Consider the following 20,538-nt stretch of genomic DNA (forward strand, 5'->3'; position numbering starts at 1 on the left):
GTAAGTACTCAACAGTGGGGAGGGGAGGGCAGGAGGGGCACACATGTAGTTGGACTGATGCAGTATGTGCCTGAGAGAGTGTGGTTGTGTCATGCACTGCCTTACAAGCTGTCTCCAGGGGGAAAGTGTGAGTACCCAATGCCATGGGTGATCCTGCCTGCACATGTATGTTTGAGTGACCTGTGTTGTGTTGTCAGCCATACAGTGATGCAGAAAGTTGTTCAGCCATGTGGAGGGCCATTGCGGCCATGGTGCGGGCTCTGGGTGTCTCAAACCGACGACGCTCCCACTGCCACAAGAGGTGGGACGACATCAGCCGGCTGGCAAAGTACGTGGCGGAGATGACCTTAGGGCTGCTTCCTCGCACTGGGCGTTTGGCATGGCGCAGCATGACACCACTAATGGGCCTCATCTTGGTGGTGACACAGCCTGAGCTGGATGCACGTTTGAAGGAGAATCAGCAGCAAGCCAGGGGTGAGCATTCTGGGAAGGGTGACTTTGGCTGGGAGTGGCTGCATGTGTACAGAGCCTGTGCCAGTGCTGGCCTATGTGATGCAGTGGCATGTGAGTGGCTGCTCGGCTGGGTGCCGGTGTTACGCATTTGCCCTACCTGTACTGACAAAGGTAATTTGAGTACTGTGCATTCCCATTGCATTCAGAGTCGTGGTCTTCAGGTATCATCTACATTGGGGTAGTCTGGGGAATCTCATGGGAGGGAACGGCAGTGTGCTTGATCTGAGTGTGCCTTCATCAATGCGTCCACTGCATGCATTCAGATTTGGGAGGCCTACACATCTGACAACAATGTGCACCAGTCTTTGGGCCCCAAAGTACAACATGGTGGGTGGCATGGGCTCATGGCCATTGTGGAATGTCATGTTGTAGTCTGTGTCTGTGTTGTCCACTCCTGTTCCATCCAGATCTGTCAGTGGTAACAAGTAGTGTGCCCCTATCATGTCCCTAGGTGTGCTCAGAGCTATTTGTGTGTTTGAACGGAGCCACTAGCAGGGTGTTGTGCTGTGTGGTCATAACATGGCTCACTTATGCCTGAATTTCCAGTTTCCACGCACTGTTTGAGTCAATATAGTGAGTTAGCACAATGTGATTGCAAAGGGGGGGGGGGTGCAACATGTAGATTTAGTCATCTTTTGTTATGCATTGCTTGCATATGTTTGTACCGTTGCTGCCACTGAACTGACCCTACATCTCTCTCTCTCATGCAGCATCTCCTGTGGTCACGGAGGGACAGGAGACGGACACCAGTGGGGGGAAAACAAGCACAACAGCTGCACAGTAGCCCAGTGACACAGATGTCACTAGCGCCTCAGAGGGGGAAAGGAGTCTGCTGGAGGAATCCCAGCCTGAGACGCAAAGTACCACATGATCTGATGCCAGCGGGGATGCATCCATGTTGGCGGGCACAGGGAACGGGGACTCTGCATCATCTTCCACCACACAGCAGCCAGTGCCCACCCTCCCAGTCACTTCCTCTGGTGCTGCCTGTTTTTGCCTCAGTAAGAGGGGAAGAGAGTCCTTCACCCCGGGCACCGCTGCCCCAGCCACTGTCCCCCCTGCTGCCATCAGTGCTGAGTCTGTGAACCTTTTGCGCCAGCTGTGTGTAGGCCAGACAGCTCTCCTCAATGCCTTCATTGACCACGACAAAAAATTGGAACAGGTGGTCATACATTCAGACGTGGGTGGGCTGCGCCAGACTGTCCAGGCTTTGTCCTCCACAGTGACGTCAGCCCTTCAACAGGCACATACTCACAGTCCAGCTCCGGTCCCTTTGTCCACCCCCCTGGCATTGGCCACATCTGACGATAGTGACCACGCTCCACAGACCTCAAAGTCACGATACAGCACACAAAGCACACAGAAGCAACAACCCAAGCGGTCCCAGGTGCAGACACCATCCCCACAGAAGACCAAAGCCACCCCAGAGCGCAAAGACAAAAGCCTGTCAGGCAACACCAGGGGCCAAAATGCAAAGAAGCAGGCCTCAGGCACACATGCCTCAGAGGCATCCCCAGCCAAGGACTCTCCTGTCCCTAAAGCATCTCGCAAAGATAAGCATACAGTTGCTGTGCCCACCGAGAAGGTGGTACATGCCAAGGGTACACCTAGGAAGGGCTCCAAGGCAGATCCACCCACCACTTCGATTCCCATTCCAAGCCCACTGAAGCAGGGGAATGAGGGCACTGAAGGGGTAATACCTAGTACACAGGGGCTGGAGGGGCAAAGGCGAAGTCAGGCAAAGCGTTCCGCTGGATCCAGCACATCCCCAGAGGGAGTGCCAGCGTCTGCACCTGATGCAGCTTTGGTAGTTAGTGTGCCTGTTGTGTCCACACCACCTCCCACTAACCAAAAGACAGGGAAGCCATTTAAAATCCCCAAGAAGTGGAAAGGCACCCCTCCACAATCTCCCAGCCGCACTGTGTCTCACGTCTGCATGACTCCACCTCCATGTGCCACCACACCACATGATCAAAGCAGCCCTCCGGCTTGCCAAGCCACTTGTAGCTCTACCTCAGCTGGGCCGCACTCTCACCGGTCAAGTGCTCGACAGTCACCGACACACAGCCAGCTCCCAGTCAGCCTGACAGCCAAGTCTGAGTGGTAGTCACCCTAACACACCTGTCTCTCACACAGGTGGGCCTGTACTGCACATTGTTACACCCTCACTGTGTTGCTGACCATGTCAAGGTACCGTCGCACACATTCCCTGTGCAGCTTTTCATGGACTTACTCTGCACTTTGTTTTGGCCACTGGCCTTGTTGCTCTTTGCTGTGTTCAAATATTCCCTGTGCAGCTTCTCCTGGACATACCCTGCACCCTGAACTGGCACTGGCTTTGCTGTTTTGCCCTTGCCTGTGCAGCTTCTCATGGACATACTCTGCACTTTGCCCTGCCAAGTGGCCTTGTCATTCACTGCTGTGTGCCCCTTGCCTGTGCAGCTTCTCATGGAGATACTCTACACCCTGAACTGGCCACTGGCCTTGCTGTTTTGCCCTTGCCTGTGCAGCTTCTCATGGACATACTCTGCACTTTGCCTTGCCAACTGGCCTTGTCATTCACTGCTGTGGGCCCCTTGCCTGTGCAGCTTCTCATGGTCGAACTCTGCACCCTGAACTGGCCACTGGCCTTGCTGTTTTGTCCTTGCCTGTGCAGCTTCTAGTGGACATACTCTGCACTTTGCCCTGCCAACTGGCCTTGTAATTCACTGCTGTGTGCCCCTTGCCTGTGCAGCTTCTCATGGACATACTCTGCACTTCGATTTTGCCACTGGCCTTGTTGCTCTTTGCTGTGTTCCCTTTCCCTGTGCAGATTCTCCTGGACATACTCTGCACCCTGAACTGGCCACTGGCCTTGCTGTTTTGCCCTTGCCTGTGCAGCTTCTCATGGACATACTCTGCACTTTGCCCTGCCAAGAGGCCTTGTCATTCACTGCCGTGTGCCCCTTGCCTGTGCAGCTTCTCCTGGACATACTCTGCACCCTGAACTGGCCATTGGCCTTGCTGTTTTGCCCTTGCCTGTGCAGCTTCTCATGGACATACTCTGCACTTAGCCTTGCCAACTGGCCTTGTCATTCACTGCTGTGGGCCCCTTGCCTGTGCAGCTTCTCATGGTCGAACTCTGCACCCTGAACTGGCCACTGGCCTTGCTGTTTTGTCCTTGCCTGTGCAGCTTCTAGTGGACATACTCTGCACTTTGCCCTGCCAACTGGCCTTGTAGTTCACTGCTGTGTGCCCCTTGCCTGTGCAGCTTCTCATGGACATACTCTGCACTTCGATTTTGCCACTGGCCTTGTTGCTCTTTGCTGTGTTCCCTTTCCCTGTGCAGCTTCTCCTGGACATACTCTGCACCCTGAACTGGCCACTGGCCTTGCTGTTTTGCCCTTGCCTGTGCAGCTTCTCATGGACATACTCTGCACTTTGCCCTGCCAAGTGGCCTTGTCATTCACTGCTGTGTGCCCCTTGCCTGTGCAGCTTCTCATGGAGATACTCTACACCCTGAACTGGCCACTGGCCTTGCTGTTTTGCCTTTGCCTGTGCAGCTTCTCATGGACATACTCTGCACTTTGCCCTGCCAAGTGGCCTTGTCATTCACTGCTGTGTGCCCCTTGCCTGTGCAGCTTCTCATGGAGATACTCTACACCCTGAACTGGCCACTGGCCTTGCTGTTTTGCCCTTGCCTGTGCAGCTTCTCATGGACATACTCTGCACTTTGCCCTGCCAAGTGGCCTTGTCATTCACTGCTGTGTGCCCCTTGCCTGTGCAGCTTCTCATGGAGATACTCTACACCCTGAACTGGCCACTGGCCTTGCTGTTTTGCCCTTGCCTGTGCAGCTTCTCATGGACATACTCTGCACTTTGCCTTGCCAACTGGCCTTGTCATTCACTGCTGTGGGCCCCTTGCCTGTGCAGCTTCTCATGGAGATACTCTACACCCTGAACTGGCCACTGGCCTTGCTGTTTTGCCCTTGCCTGTGCAGCTTCTCATGGACATACTCTGCACTTTGCCTTGCCAACTGGCCTTGTCATTCACTGCTGTGGGCTCCTTGCCTGTGCAGCTTCTCATGGACATACTCTGCACTTCGTTTCTGCCACTGGCCTTGCTGCTCTTTGCTGTGTTCCCTTTCCCTGTGCAGCTTCTCCTGGACATACTCTGCACCCTGAACTGGCCACTGCCCTTGCTGTTTTGCCCTTGCCTGTGCAGCTTCTCATGGACATACTCTGCACTTTGCCCTGCCAACTGGCCTTGTCATTCACTGCTATGTGCCCCTTGCCTGTGTAGCTTCTCATGGACATACTCTGCACTTCGTTTTTGCCACTGGCCTTGTTGCTCTTTGCTGTGTTCCCCTTCCCTGCGCAGCTTCTCCTGGATGTACTCTGCACCCTGAACTGGCCACTGGCCTTGCTGTTTTGCCCTTGCCTGTGCAGCTTCTCATGGACATACTCTGCACTTTGCCCTGCCAACTGGCCTTGTCATTCATTACTGTGTGCCCCTTGCCTGTGCAGCTTCTCATGGACATATTCTGCACTTTGCCCTGGCCACTGGCCTTGTTCTTTTGCCCTTGCCTGAGCAGCTTCTCATGGACATAATCTGCATTTCGTTTTTGCCACTGGCCTTGTTGCTCTTTGCTGTGTTCAAGTATTCCCTGTGCAGCTTCTCATGGACATACTCTGCATTTTGTGCCTTGCTCTTCTCTACTCATGGTGCCTATCTGTGCAATATGTGAATAAAGACAGTTGCTCCTGTTGTCTGTTTTTTCAGTGTCCTTACTGAATAAAGGTATTTTGCTGTGTGGATATGGTTTACTGTGCCACATGGTCTGTGTGCCACTTCAACATAGCCAATGTCTTGGCTCACTTACTCTATTTTTTGCAAGGGTGACAGGGACTTCAGTTCTTCCTGACCCTGATACTTGTGGGTGCAATTATGTCAATTTTAAATGGAAAGCAGTTGTTAGTTTCTTAATTTGTTCATGTTGGCTATATTGTACACATGTCAGGTTGGGGGGCACTGCCAGCACAGAGTGGTATTCTATCCACCGTATTGCAGGCAGGCTAGCCAGGATCATCATGTATGTGTAATCTTCCTTTATGTGTGCCCAGTGGTGTATGTGTGTGGTCATCTTGTGATGGCCAGTCATCCTAGTCCCATGGCTTACTTTCAATGTGTGCTCTTGGGTGGTCAAGAAATGTGCAGTATGAAGGGGTGACTTTGTCAGGAGTGTTGATGTATGCATGCCCCTGCATTGTCAACTACACACATGTGTCACCCAGGAGTTGTTTGCCTATTATTTTGATTGTTAAGCCCTGTGGATATGGTTGTATGCACATGTGTGAGTTGTATGTTGTGCACTGTGCAGTGTGTTGGTGTGTCCTTGCAGTTCTGGCTGACTCCTACTTGTTGTTTTTCTCACTTGTGAGTATGCAGAGTGCGTGACTGGCAAGCCAGTGTTGTGTTTTGTTGATCATCCATGTGTCTTGTTACTGTTTGTGGAGACTGTGCAGACCTACTGCTTCACACTGCCATTGTGGTTGTGTTTTCTTATGCATTGCTGTCACATAGTACCTTTTTGCCTCCAGTATGGCATGTTGTGTGTGGTGTCATACCTCCCCCTATCTGTGCTTCAGATGCCTACCCATTGTGGGTCTGCACTAACTCTATTTGTGTATGGTACACTCCTGCCATGTCCCTTACTGACATGCAGTACACTTCACTTTGATGTCAGCTGCCCCCTTGGGTTACATGTGTGTGTGCCTCCCCATCACTTCATTTGTGACACTGTGCTTTGTGGTGCAGTTCTTTGGCCAGGAGCAATGTGTCACTCAGGGCATTTCCCCAATGGGTTATATGTCATGTTCTTTTGCTGTTTGGCAGTCATGGTTGCTCATATTCAGTTCAACTGTGTGTGCTGCCCAGCCCTCTGGTCAAGTTGTTTCCACCTTTCTGTCCCAGACGTGTGCATCTGTTGGTGTTGTGTTGGATTTATGTGTGTTGGCTGAGGTACTGCTTCACTTCCTGGGTGTGCTGTCATCTTTGTGCTGTGCTGATTGGTGTTGTGTGGGTTAATATTATGTCACTCGTGTCTGTGTGAGGCTGGTATGCTTGGTGTGCACACACTGCTTGTTGTGCATGCAGTGCTGTGTGTGTATGTTGCCTTGTCATTGCCTGGTGTGCATCCCCTGATGTCCTGCTTTGTTTGCTATGTGATTTTTTTGCCTGTGCATCTGTTGTTGTTGTGGTATGTTGTCTGCACATTGTTCCTGAGTGATGAGGTTGTGCACTCCTGTTGTGTCTGTGCTCCCATTGCCTTTCCACAGTTTAGCTGCACAGGGCAGGTCTTTTCTTGTTATGGTTCTGTGTGTTTCTGTTGGGTTATGTGTTTGTCTGTTGTTTTTGTGCAGATAGTTGTTCTGGCATCCCTGTGTGTGTGTGATGTTTGTGGCTACCCCCAGGGTGTGTGATTGTTTGTCTGTGTATTGACTGGCAAGTATTGCCAGCCTTCAGTGTGTTTGACACTGGTGTTGTGTGCTGCTGGTGTGAGGGGGGTATGTGTGCAGATTCCTACTAGTGTTTGGTAGTCATGGAGTGTGTCAATGGGCCCTGTGTGTTGTGCTGCTGGCGTACTCTTGTGAAGTAGTTGTATACATGTGTGGCTGTTCACAGTTTGACTTCAGGGCCTTCCTTTCATCTTTGTGCCTATACATGGTTTGCCGTGCTGTCTCCCTGTGTTGTTGCACTGAGGTGACTGTGGTTTGACTTCACTAACTGTACCAGCCATGTGTGCTTTGGGGGGCTGAGGGTGGTGTTCTATGTTCCTTGTCTTGCATGTGATGTACACATGCTTGTTGTTTGTCTCCATGGCCTTCCATATGTGTGCACCCCACTTTGGATTTCCTATTTGTTGTGCTCCATTGCTGTTGGCATGTGGTGTGTGTATGTGTCTGTGTGTCAGTATGGGGTATGTATGTGTGACTTGGCAGGTTGTGTGTCCAGTAGGATGTTTGCTCCTTGTATGTGTGTGTGTGTTCATTTGGTGTTTGTACTCATTTTTATTGCCATGAGTGTAGTGGTGTTGTGGTGTGTGTGTTTCCCTGGCCCTGTGCTACTCTGCTGTGTGTTCCTCTGCAGCCACTCCTGCTGTGGCTGACTCCCTGGTTGTTTGTTGTGTGGTGCAGGGTGTGGATTCACCTGGCTTGTTGTTGTGCATGGGGGTGCACAGGAGGGCACATGGCATGTGCCTTCAGGGGGTGTGCTAGTGTGTGGAGGGTGGAGGTGTGGCCCTGTGCTCTTTGTGCCCTGCCCATGCCTGGCGCTGGCCCTGCCTTCTGCATTGTGCACATGTATTCCCTTGTCTTCACCGCTGCGGTGATGTGACCGGGACATTGCTGCATGATCGCGGAAATTGTGTGTCCAGGATGCAGACGGGTGACTTGGTGGCAGGTGGGTCATGTGTGGGTGCACTTGTGGATGTGTTCCTGTCCCCACCAGGGTGTCTGATGTGGATTTGGACCCTGTATCAGCCCATGAGTTGTGTTTGTGTTATTGCGTACCTGCCGCGGCGTACCAGCGGCGGCGTCTGCGGCAGTCCATGAGTTGCTGGTGATGTATCAGTTACAGCACCAGAAAAACGTGTAGGGCTGGGTCCATTGTGGTCGTGTCTGGGTGGTGGGGACCGGGACTCTGGTTTCGCACTCCGCTGTCAAGCTTCCGCCGTCTCTGGTTGGGCAGTTTCTCCGCTGCAGTGCGACTGGTTGTTTGGGGCATTCTAATTTGTGGAGGGGGCGGACGTCATTCTGCACGGCGATGAGTCTCCATTGGCTCACACCGCCGTGGTGGCGGGTGCACTTAGAGGGCGGTTCGCGGGAGACGGGAAATGGGCTATGTTTGGCCATACTAATATGGCGGGCGTGGGGTCCGCAGCTCGCGGGCGGTAAAATGCATTTTTCCGCACCGCCAGCACCGCAATGGTGCCACCGCCCGCCATCTTAATAGGCCCCTATATTTTTGAAAACGATATTTTTGCCACAATATTTGTACAATTCGATATTGTTTACTCAATATTCTGTCTCTGCACCCCCGAGAAGGCCTCCCCTGCTCGGTCGGGCCCAGGATCTCCAACCGGGTCTAATTGTGTGGGAGATGTGCTACCTTCACCTTGTGAAGTGGCTTCAGTTGCGAGATGCAATGATTGGGAGCAGCTATTGGCCCCTGCTGCTCAAAAGAGCCTAGACCTGGAGTAATTTGCAGAACATAGATGGTTGCAATCAGGCTGGGTCAGGGTTTCAGCATCCCCAAAGCACACGACATGAGGGATCAGAGTTCACTGGTATATTTACAAGCACTGAGCACAGTTCAATCTCTGAAAACAACCATGAGATTCAGTAGGTTTCAGACGAGGCCATGCAGAAGGTTTTGGTTGGATTGATCACCCTGGGTGCTTTTCAGTTCACATAGGAGTCAGGACTATAAAAGGTGGGAGTGACAGAATTCCTGGATTCTGATGAAAATCTCTCTATAAACAATAAAGGACATTGCCAGTTTCATATGTATTTTCGAAAACTGTTGGAATGTCCACCATGTGCAAAACTGGGGGCAGAGGTAAGATAAGAAGACAAACAAAAGACACTGCCATCATTGTGCCAGGTGCTGTGTGCCTCAGAAAGTTATATGTAAATACTTCATAATAATGTACTTTTTTTTCTCCTTCCTAATGAAAATGTATGCATATACCAGATTTTCAGGAAGTTCTTTAACCTCTTCAGCGCGGCGCGGATTTCCGCGCCACGCTGAAGAATCCGTGCGCGGGCGGGGCCATGACGGAACGGTTCCGTCATGCGCACAGCGCAACCGACGTGCATGACGGAACCGTTCCGTCATGCGCGTCGAAAGAGTTAAAAAACGAAATAATGCAGAGACAGCAAAAGCCTCTGAAGGCACCAGTACAAGCCCAAGGCTCCTAAGAAACCAGACAGACAAATATAGCAGGGCAACTTCAAAATGACCTCATGACCCAATTTTCATAGTCACTGAGAAGGGAAGAACAACATGGACCAGACCCCAAAAACTGAGTAGGAAACAAAATATCAAAGGTGGAGGACACTAAGCTGGTAATATACTGCAAGTGAGAGGGAGCCATACAATAAACGGAAGTTGTCTACCCACTGTTTTTTCTCTTATAAAGTTGTAGAACTTTTCCTTTTCCCTTTTCCTGCTCCAACTGGGAAGTGCTTGGATCTGCTTTTGTTTGTTTGTGGGCTCCTGCTGCCAAACTCCAGCCCACCAAAGACTTCATTCGGTATTAAGGACTTGATGACAACCAAACCCTGTTGAATCCTGCTGTGTACTTTCTAAACTCTTTGTTTTCCTGTGGATATAATCCTGAAAACCAGCAGCTCCAAAGATCAATCTCATGACAGGGAGAGGTCTCCGACAGCTCCACTTCTCTCCAAGACAACAATGTGTAGGCTTCACTGGTAAGCTTATTTACTCACCTCTAATGCCGCTCTCCTCATCCAAGGCAGAACCTTAGATTCTCCATAATCCAGTTTCCACCTCACTCCACACCTGAAGGGAGATGACAGGCACAAAGGGATGACTCTGGGGCACAGCTACTTCCAGACAGCCAAAACACCTATCAACATTTGGGATTGACATCTCACAGAAAACAAAAGGGGAAACATTGACACAAGGCTGTACTTGCATTTCTAAAGAGAATGCTGCCTCTGGCTCCTCACACCTACTCTTGCCAAATAGGTGCGCTGTAAAGAAAATACAAATGGCAAGGCATTTCCAGGGCCTATCCCTGCCTTCATTCCTCCTGCACAAAACCTACAGAAATGCAAGCAGTACACTGTGCTTGTCTGGCAGTCTACCTCCAGCTCTATTTTGTATAGTATGTCTCTACACTTAGGTACATCTAGTTAGGGTAGCATCTCAGGAGTATGCATTTTATTGTCATGTATTTTATATACTTGCCTGTATTTGTGGTTATAGCAAAATGGTAGAACTTTACCATCATTTTACTTTCTTAGTGCTTCTAATCATTTATATCTGTTACTGTCTAATGGTTGTTTCAGCACACCTATTTTAAACTACAATAACGACTGTTCAATGAATACTTATTGAAAAACGTCCATACCGTTTATTCTGTGTATCTCTCTGAGACTAAGGGGTCGATTCAGATCCGGGAGCTGTCCGTAACCTTTCCGTGCGACCGACACGTACCCGTAGCAGGTCCGTCCTGTAGATGAAGTACGATGCGCATCACCCCTGCCACCCCCACCCATAGGGGACCTGTTGCCCAGCACTACTGCCACCCCCACTCATAGGACATATGTTGCCGAGCACTACTGCCACCCCCACACATAGGGCTCATGTTGACCATCATTACTGCCACCCCCACACATAGGGCTCATATTGCCCAGCACTACTGCCACCCCCAACCATAGTGGACCTGTTGCCCAGCACTACTGCCACCCCCACTCATAGGGGACCTGCTGCCCAGCACTACTGTCACCCCCACCCATAGGGGACCTGTTGCCCATCACCCCTGCCACCCCCACTCATAGGGCTCATGTTGCCCAGCACTACTGCCACCCCTACCCATAGTGGACCTGCTGCCCAGCACTTCTGCCACCGCCACGCATAAGGGACCTGTTGCCCATCACCCCTGCCACCCCCACCCATAGGGGACCTGTTGCCCATCACCCCTGCCACCCCACCCATAGGGGACCTGTTGCCCAGCATCCCTGCCACCCCCACTCATAGGGCCCATGTTGCCCATCACCCCTGACACCGCCACTCATAGGGGACCTGTTGCCCATCACCCCTGCCACCCCCACCCATAGGGCTCATGTTGCCCAGCACTACTGACACCCCCACCCATAGGGGACCTGTTGCCCAGCACCCCTGCCACCCCCACCCATAGGGGACATGTTGCCCAGCACCACTGCCACCCCCACTCATAGGGCTCATGTTGCCCATCACCCCTGCCACCCCCACTCATAGGGGACCTGTTGCCCATCACCCCTGCCAACCCCACCCATAGGGCTCATGTTGCCCAGCACTACTGCCACCCCCACCCATAGGGGACCTGTTGCCCAGCACTACTGCCACCCCCACTCATAGGGGACCTGTTGCCCATCACCCCTGCCACCCCCACTCATAGGGGACCTGTTGCCCATCACCCCTGCCACCCCCACTCATAGGTCTAATGTTGCCTATCACCCCTGCCACCCCCACTCATAGGGCTAATGTTGCACATCACCCCTAGCACCCCCACTCATAGGGGACCTGTTGCTCATCACCCCTGCCACCCCCACCCATAGGGCTCATGTTGCCCAGCCTACTGCCACCCCCGCTCATAGGGGACCTGTTGCCTATCACCCCTGCCACCCCCACCCATAGGGGACCTCTTGCCCATCACCCCTGCCACCCCCACTCATAGGGGACCTCTTGCCCATCACCCCTGCCACCCCCACTCATAGGGGACCTGTTGCCCAGCACCACTGCCACCCTCACCCACAGGATGGTTGATGCGCCACACATCCATAAAACTCCAACATTAGGTATGTCAGCAAAATACATCCCCCTTAACATCATAACAACAGTGTGTAGTCTGTGACAAATGCCCACAACAGTGATTATGACTTCGAACATACAATGTAACTATCAGCACATGTGTGACCAAAAAATGAGGCAAGCATCACTATAGCACTGTGTCAATGTAAAAATAACACCCCCTCACTGTGTAGAACAAAAGTTAAGTGTGGGGTTCCAAACTGCAGCAAATGTCGAGCATTGTGGTGATGGGGTCTAAACCCCCCCTCATCACAGTGACCAAAAGGTAAGTGTCATCATGGTCAAAGCTGCAAATGCCAAACAGCATGTATGATTCCCGGGCCCAACACATCAAACACTTTTGGGGCAAAGTAGTGGTTGTGTCCCATACCCACAGAGATGTGGTGAGGCTAACAGTGCTGTGAAAACAAAACATACTCTCGGCCGTGTGCAGACAAGCACCACTCATGGGGGCTGGCAATGCATACCGTCTACAATGACACAAGAGCAGAAGTGACCATCACAAAGCATACACACATCTCGAAAATAGACACTCTAATCAAAACAACCTGTATCGACTGTAGGTGTCAGGTCACAAACTCACATTCCATGCCAGCAATGGCACCTAACAACCAGGATGAATGTGCAGAATGATGTGATATTACTCACAGGGACGGCAGGGCAAATCACAGAAACAGCATCCAGACAATGGCCCACAACAGCAATACCAATGCACTGATGCAGATGCACAAACACAAACAGGCAACCTCACACTGCACATCTGACACAACGTGTGTGTGTATGTGTCTCAGTATCCCCAGGCAACTACACAACAAATGAGGGGGGCTGAACCACAATGACACAGATGTGGACACAGTGCCATCCAAAAGTAACCCATCATTGGGAACCCCTTAGTGGGCAATCAGGCATTGTGAGATGATAGGGAGCACAAAAGACACATGTGACACAAGCTGGAATGAACACAAACTAACACAGCAAGAGACTGACACACAACAGCACTACCCCCAGGGACCAGACATTGGGGTGACACAAGCATGCATGACACCTACTCTGTGATGACAAAGGTAGATGTCTTACAAACTATGAAAACCAGACATGTGTCCTGTGCCACAAACGTACATCACATCTACACAAACACAAATCAGCATGGCCCGTCATCCATGGACCAATGGGAACTAGGGGCCCATCCATGCAAACATTTACATCAGTCCATCCTCAACACCACACACCCTGAACTGCAACAATGTGCATCTGTGAAGCCCACATGGACAGGTGACACTGCTCATGAAAACATGACAGGAGGAACTAAGGTGCACAGACTCATCACACAAGGACAGTTGACAACCCTGGTGAATGACAAACATACTGAACATTATGGGATACCTGGCCACGATGGCAAAGCTCACGTAACCTTCAGAATACCTCTCACAGTCCCAGGACAATGCAGAAGCCAAGGATAACTACAAGGCACTCATGCTGACACCTGCAAACATTGCAGCCCTGAACCGGACAAGTGGGAGCAGTCACACACACACACACACATGTCTCAATCACTGAAAGGGATCACCTAGGGACAACTACATGATATTGCGAACTAACAAGTGCCTTGGGGACCCCTGACTGTGTCCCATCTGCGTCTGACAACATCATCACAACTCAGAACTGAAAAATCCCAATGATGAAACACCAATTAACAGCAGTGTGTCATGCACCCACACAACTGGTAGCCCATGTCAAAGTTGTGGGATGAACACAGTACCACTCAGCAAGCATAAACAACAGGAACATATCAAGGGAACACTGCCTTTGTATGAAAAAGGATGTGGACGTACTCCAGGTTTTGCGGGTTGCCAGGACGCTAGGTGCTGTGCTGTGCTGAGCTGTGCAAGTGACCGAGCGGGAGCGAGGCGCTCCACTCCCCGTAGCCGTTTTCAGCCGCTTCCAGCTTTCAACTCCCTTTTGCTCGCAGCCTCGCCGCAAAGCCGTTGCTCGTCAGGGATCCACCGAGTGCCGCTTGGGCTGGGGCTTTCCGATTATCCGCAGGCTTCCCGCGACTCCACTCCAGCGGAGCCTGCCGCCCTAGCCGAGTCGGCCTCGGACTTGGACTTTGTTGACAGGGTGAGAGTCCGGTGGCGGCAGCGGGAAGAGGGAGCAGGAGCTTTCCTGTTCGAGTAATTCCAGCGGCGGCAGGAACCCGCAGCGGCAGGGGGAGGGAGCCACGGTTCCTCCCGTGGCAAGAGATCCAAGAGAGCCACAAGAGCTGGATCCGGAACCAGAGCCTTGCCCCGATCTTCTGCGCCCCCTGGCACCGCCACCAGTAGCAGTAGCACCAGGGGTATCAGCGGAGGTGTGCATTGAGGAGAGCAGAAGACAACAGAGGTGAGCGGAGAGAGGTGGAGTTCACTTCTAGCTCTGAAAACAACTGCAATAACTGCACCCTGCCCTACCTTGCCTTTCTATCACCCAGATCCCAGTGTTAGCAGAAGCTGTCAGGCACGTTATAGCTGAATACTTCCTGCAGGCTCTCACCTCATTCGAAATGATTGAGTGGCTCTAGTCCAGGCCAGGTTTTGCGGTTCGCCGGAGGCCAGAAGCCAGACGCCGTGCGAGTGACCGACTGAGCAGGTTCCTCCCTCTTACGTCCTCTCTTACGACTCCACCGCTGAGTTGTTGTTGCCGTGGAAAACAGGGACCCACCGCCCCACCGATCCTACACTGCAGTAAATTGGTGAGTGCAGTGCCAGGAGAGTGCAGGCGTTTCCGAGTGCCGGCACTAAATCTAGAGTCAACAACCAGCCAAAAGCGGGCAACAAGGCAACAAGGAAATGAGATCAGGAACAAACAGGCAAGAGCCACCGAGTAAAGCCTCATGGGGTAAAAAGGCAAAAAAAAATAAACCAAACTCTGACACAACCCCCCACGAAAACCACACTCTAGTAACAGTACAAACGGGAGGGCCAGCTGTCTTGAGGACATCGACGGCTGGATCTGTTGTGACACCTGTCAAAACTGGTCACAACCCAGGAAATCAGCAAAAGATCAACAAACTCTTCTTTCTCAAAGACCCAGTTTCCGCACTCTTTGCGACAACAAAGGAGGCACAAAACCTTCCGAGCCCCATTCAGCCAGACAAGCCTAAGCCTTCTAAACCTTTGGCAAGTTTTTTTCCGGGCAACCGGCCAACCGACCTAACACCTAACGAAATAGTACAAGCTCTTCCATTTTTACCCTCCGAACACTTGGGTAATCAACCTCCAGGATATCGCCTGGTAACTGTGCAGGCCCAGGTCCATAAACCAAACCAACCTGTGCCTGAAACCAAGTCGACACCTTTTCGGAAAAAGGACCAGACTCAACTTAACTCCCAATCAAGCAAAAGAGATATGAAGAGCGACCAACAACTATCACCGATTTTTTTGACAAGTATAGGAAATTAATCTCTAGAGAACATCTTTAATAGTCTGGAGAAAACAAACTCAAATGGCCACAGAAATAATGGAGACTTGTCAAAAGAGCTACTCCAGGGAGAAATCAACGAATCACTAAAACAGAGGACAGGAGGGGAGGACGTCCGGTTACAGTCCCCCCATGTATTAAACGGTTCAAATCGACAAAAAACAACAAGAACAAGTATATTAAAAACACCGGTGCTAGGGTCTACTCTATCACAGGACCCACCCTTCAAGGAGCCTACATGCCCCGTTGCCTCCACACCATTCAATTTGGTGGAAAACCCCGATATCCAAAGAATCTGGATAGAAGACAGCACTAGTTATGGAGGAACAACTAGTAAAGAAAACACGCAGCAGCCTATTTCCATCTCATCAGCAAGCAAGATCTCACCTACAGACAAACTGGACGGGCGTACAGGTAGCCAAGAGCCCAATGTACATTGGGGCAATGCACTAATAAGTACACTTGACCAGGCTATAAACGCGCTCAACTACCAGTCTGACAAAATGGAGGTCCAAATTGCATATTGCACTCATTAGCTCCAAGACCGACACAATAATATCTACATTGGTAAGTAGACCAAGGGTGGGGGGCCCCCCAAACAATACTCCAAATAAATCTTTATCCAATAAAGGAAACACCGATCCTTCACCAACTAATTGTGAATGTGGGAGTATCATTGAGAAACTAGCATCTCTCCCAGAAATCCTAAAAGAAATACTAGGAGTAGTAAAATTAACAAACAATTGCAAAACCAACCAAGACCTACCAGTCAATAGAAAAAACAATCCTAGAAAAGAAAAAAGTATCGTCTCAAGTACTCAAAGCAAAAAGTCCAGTAAAGGGGAGGACAGGTTACTCAACCAAACAGTCTGTACAGAGAACCAGTCAATGGAATCTGACATTCTTGAACTTCACCCAACTAAACCCCCGGTCATTCTCCACCCTCAACCCCAAGTCAAACTGACAAAAAGGCAAAGGAAACGAGTTAGGAAGGGAAGGTCAAAAGCAAAAAGTAATCAACCAACTGCCTCAGACCTCCTCTTTCCGATATTCAGGAACAACTCAAGAACAGAACCAGTAAAGTCACACAATCCTCCGAACACTTTGACTAACAGAACAGAGGACCCAGAGCTGGAACGGTTAAGCCTTCCGAACAAGAAATTGACGACACTTGAGTCACCTCACGAACCAGACTTAACACCAACCGAGAGTTTAAACCAGGGTTTGTCACTATAAACATCCAGAATTAGTACAGAAAGGTCTGGTAAACAAGGAATGACAATGGCCACACTAGTTGAGGACGCACGAAATAAGCACTTAGTAAACCACCACTCACTCTCAATTGACTCAACTACTTCCACCGAGGCCAGTCCGCCTCTAAAGTATCGGAGCATAGAGACAATACAAAGAAGGGGTGGCGGACTACACGATAAAAACTCCAAGCATTCAAGACACAAAACTAGGCTTGTTAATCAAGAGCTTGACCTGACCCCATTGAAGATTATGAAGAAGGGCAACACTAGGCATTGTTCGGTTCAAAGTACTACCCGAGCGCAAGTGGAAACCAAAATAAATCAAACAGGAGCGTGGGGACTCACTAGGGACAAGACCCCAATTAAGATCATAAAAATTGAACACGAACGCCAATGTACAATACATAGCAAAAACCAAGATCAAGTTAAAAATACTCATAACACAAATGGAGAACAGGCTTTCTCCAGGGACAAGAAAAAGGTGGGAAGTTTAGGACAGGCTCCAACTAGGCCAAAAAGCAAAGGCGAACCTCTTAACTCGGATTCCCGAGAAAGTCAAACAAACTGCAAGGAAGACATGGAACCAATTTTATCATTTATACCAGAATACGTAACAAGAGGCAGGCATGATACTCTCAACAGAGGGAACATAATAAAATTAATCAATACAATTCCAGAGCTAAGGGGAATAGTCTCTCAAGACTTGGTGGCAGTGGAATTTCGGCAAAACAAACACTCTCCAGACATAGAAGACTCAGTGACCACCTGGGCCTCAAAGGATACAGCAGCTAAAATCTTTGCTAACAAAGGATCATTTGAGCACTGGGGAATAACTTTGATCCAACATAGACGCCCCAGATATCCATATCCCCTAACCGGAGGCACTTTTTCACCAAAAGGGAATGAATTAATTGGCCATAAGTATAAATCATGGCGTCCGCTCTATTACCCAGGAGAAAACCCCTGGAACAACGCACACTTACCCAATCCAGCCTCGCAATAATGGACCTCCTAGTTTAGATCAGGATTGGTCGTGGATCCCTTCGACACTAAACCAACAGAGTTCCTAAAACAGCCGCAACATCATTTTTTAATAAAAACACACAAAACCAACATACCGAAAAAGCTTATTCGGAAATAATTAATTTGTGCTCATGGAACACACATGGTTTTAGTAGTATGGATCAGGACCACGATACCCAATCCTTTCTACAAAAACATGACATACTCCTCTTCCAAGAGACCTGGAACCTGACACATCCCGCAATTCCAGGCTTCGCAGAACACCACATTCTAGCAAAGAAGCTGTCCAAGTTTGGACATCCACGAGGAGGGCTATCGACATACGTATCTCAGAATTTCAACTGGGAAACCGAGATGTTGGATGTGGGGTTAAGCTGGGTTCAAGTAGTAAAAATAACCAGAAAGTTGTTAAAACAATTTTTAATAATAAACGTCTATATTCACCCCGAACGGTCAACCAAGGAAGAAATAATAGAAACACTAGCCAAACTCATTAAAGTCCTACAGAAATCAAACGGGCAATGTCCACTGATAATTTCAGGGGATTTTAATTCTAACCTAACGAGAGACGGGACATCTAGTCACAACCAGACCACAAAATTCGGATTAGGATACATAGCAACTTTCTTGAATAAATTAGAAACACAGGGCTTGACAATCCTCAGAAGGGAAAAAAGGGGAAACTTAACAACAGGACCAACTTACACGAGTGGGAAAGTCAAGTCCACCATTGACTTTACAATAATAAATAAGAGCATAGCAGCTAGTATTGTAGACTATGACATAGTCCAGAGTACAGAAAGTGATCACTTTCCCCAAATCATCAGGTTGAAAATAGCAGTCACCAGGTTTAATAAAATAATCTCCCTGTCTCATTTACCAGAGAAATTTAACTTGTGAAAAATCAGATGGAGAGGGGGAAAAACCGAAGAAATTCAGGCAACAGCAAGCAAATTTATGTCAGAATGTGAACTACAAGAGGACGGAGACCACGTAAAACACTGAGAAAACCTGGTTGAGGTTTTAATTCAAAAGCATTCTACTGTCACCCACGCTCTGGTCACGAGCCGACTGGACTACGGAAACACCCTCTACGCAGGTACTACCGCAAAACTCCAGAAGAAACTCCAACGAATCCAAAACGCCTCAGCCAGAATCATATTAGACATCCCACGCAACGAACACATCTCTGGTCACCTCAAAGACCTCCACTGGCTACCCGTCAATAAGAGGATCACTTTCAGACTGCTTACCCACGCACACAAATCACTCTACGACATCGGACCAGAATGCCTCAACTCACGTCTGTCCTTTTACACCCCCTCCCGCCAACTACGCTCTTCCAGCCAAGCCCTCGCCACTATCCCTCGCATCAACAAGACCACCATGGGAGGCAGATCCTTTTCTTACCTGGCTGCTAAAACATGGAACTCTCTCCCCGCATACCTTCGCCTCACCCAGAACCACCTAGCATTCAGAAAGCAACTTAAAACCTGGATATTTGAAAGGTAATCCTCCTCCCCTTCCTAAGCGCCTTGAAACCCTATGGGTATGTAGTGCGCTATATAAGTTTTGTGACTTGACTTGACTTGACTCTCCCAGCCACACAAAAAAACTAAAAAATCTTAAAAGAACCTTGGTTCACCGAAGAACTAAGACTGCAAAAAACAATATCTAGGGAGCAACGGTACGATCACACGTCCAAAAATCATGGAATTAAATCAAACTATACTCTGTTAAGGAGTTTGAGGAAGAATTATCGTAAAAAGCTGTGGGCGGCAAAGGCCAAATACAAAGAATCAATATGGCTAAAACTTTTATCAGCCAGCAAAAAGCAAAACTCTCGGGATTTCTGGGGGATTATTAACAATTTGAACAAAGGTGAAGAGATGTCTCAAGACATACTCAACACATATGTCTAGCAAGTTGCACAGAGGACCCAGTTGCTCCCATACCAATGATGCCCACACCTGTAGGTCCAGTGGTGATGCGCACAAAGTAAGGGAAATAGACAAATTGGACAATGGGAACCACATCATATGTGCATGGGTGCAAGCCACAGATGTGACCATGCAAATGAAATGTTCACAGAGATGTCCTCAAATTGTTGATCATGACACACCCAGTTAGCTGCAAAGGATGACATGGATACCGACCAGAATAGGATACATATCTCATGGACCACATGGAGTACCTCACATCAACACCTCAGTATTCAACATTGGAAACCAAGCATTACAGGTGAAAGGGCATGTTAAACATCATCAACCTAATGTACAGCTAAATCAAGTTCACAGGGATAAAGAAAAAAGCTTTATTCAGCATACTAAAAGTTAAACGTCCGTTCAAACAAAAGGCCAATGGCCAGTTCATTATCAAATACCAAGGAGTGAACTTGAGTGACAACTGTCACACGTTGCTTGCCTGCACTGCAAAGGACAGGGGACATCCCCTCGGAGGGGCATACATGGGGGCAGGCCAGGCACCGCAGGGACAGGATCAGGGTGCAGCAGAAGGAGGCAGTGAAGGGGTGGTGGATGCAGGAGAGACACTTGCAACTGCAGTGGAGCTGACTGAAGTGGTAGGTGCAGTCACAACTGTGGGGCACAAGTCAGATGGGGTGGGTGCCCGCCACAACTTCAGTGGGTAGGTCAGATGGAGTGGATTGGGTCCCCACTGCAGTGCCCAAGTTAGACGGGGTGGTCGTGGACT

Source organism: Triturus cristatus, chromosome 4_1 (assembly GCF_964204655.1).
Source record: "Triturus cristatus chromosome 4_1, aTriCri1.1, whole genome shotgun sequence".
Lineage (NCBI taxonomy): Eukaryota > Metazoa > Chordata > Amphibia > Caudata > Salamandridae > Triturus > Triturus cristatus.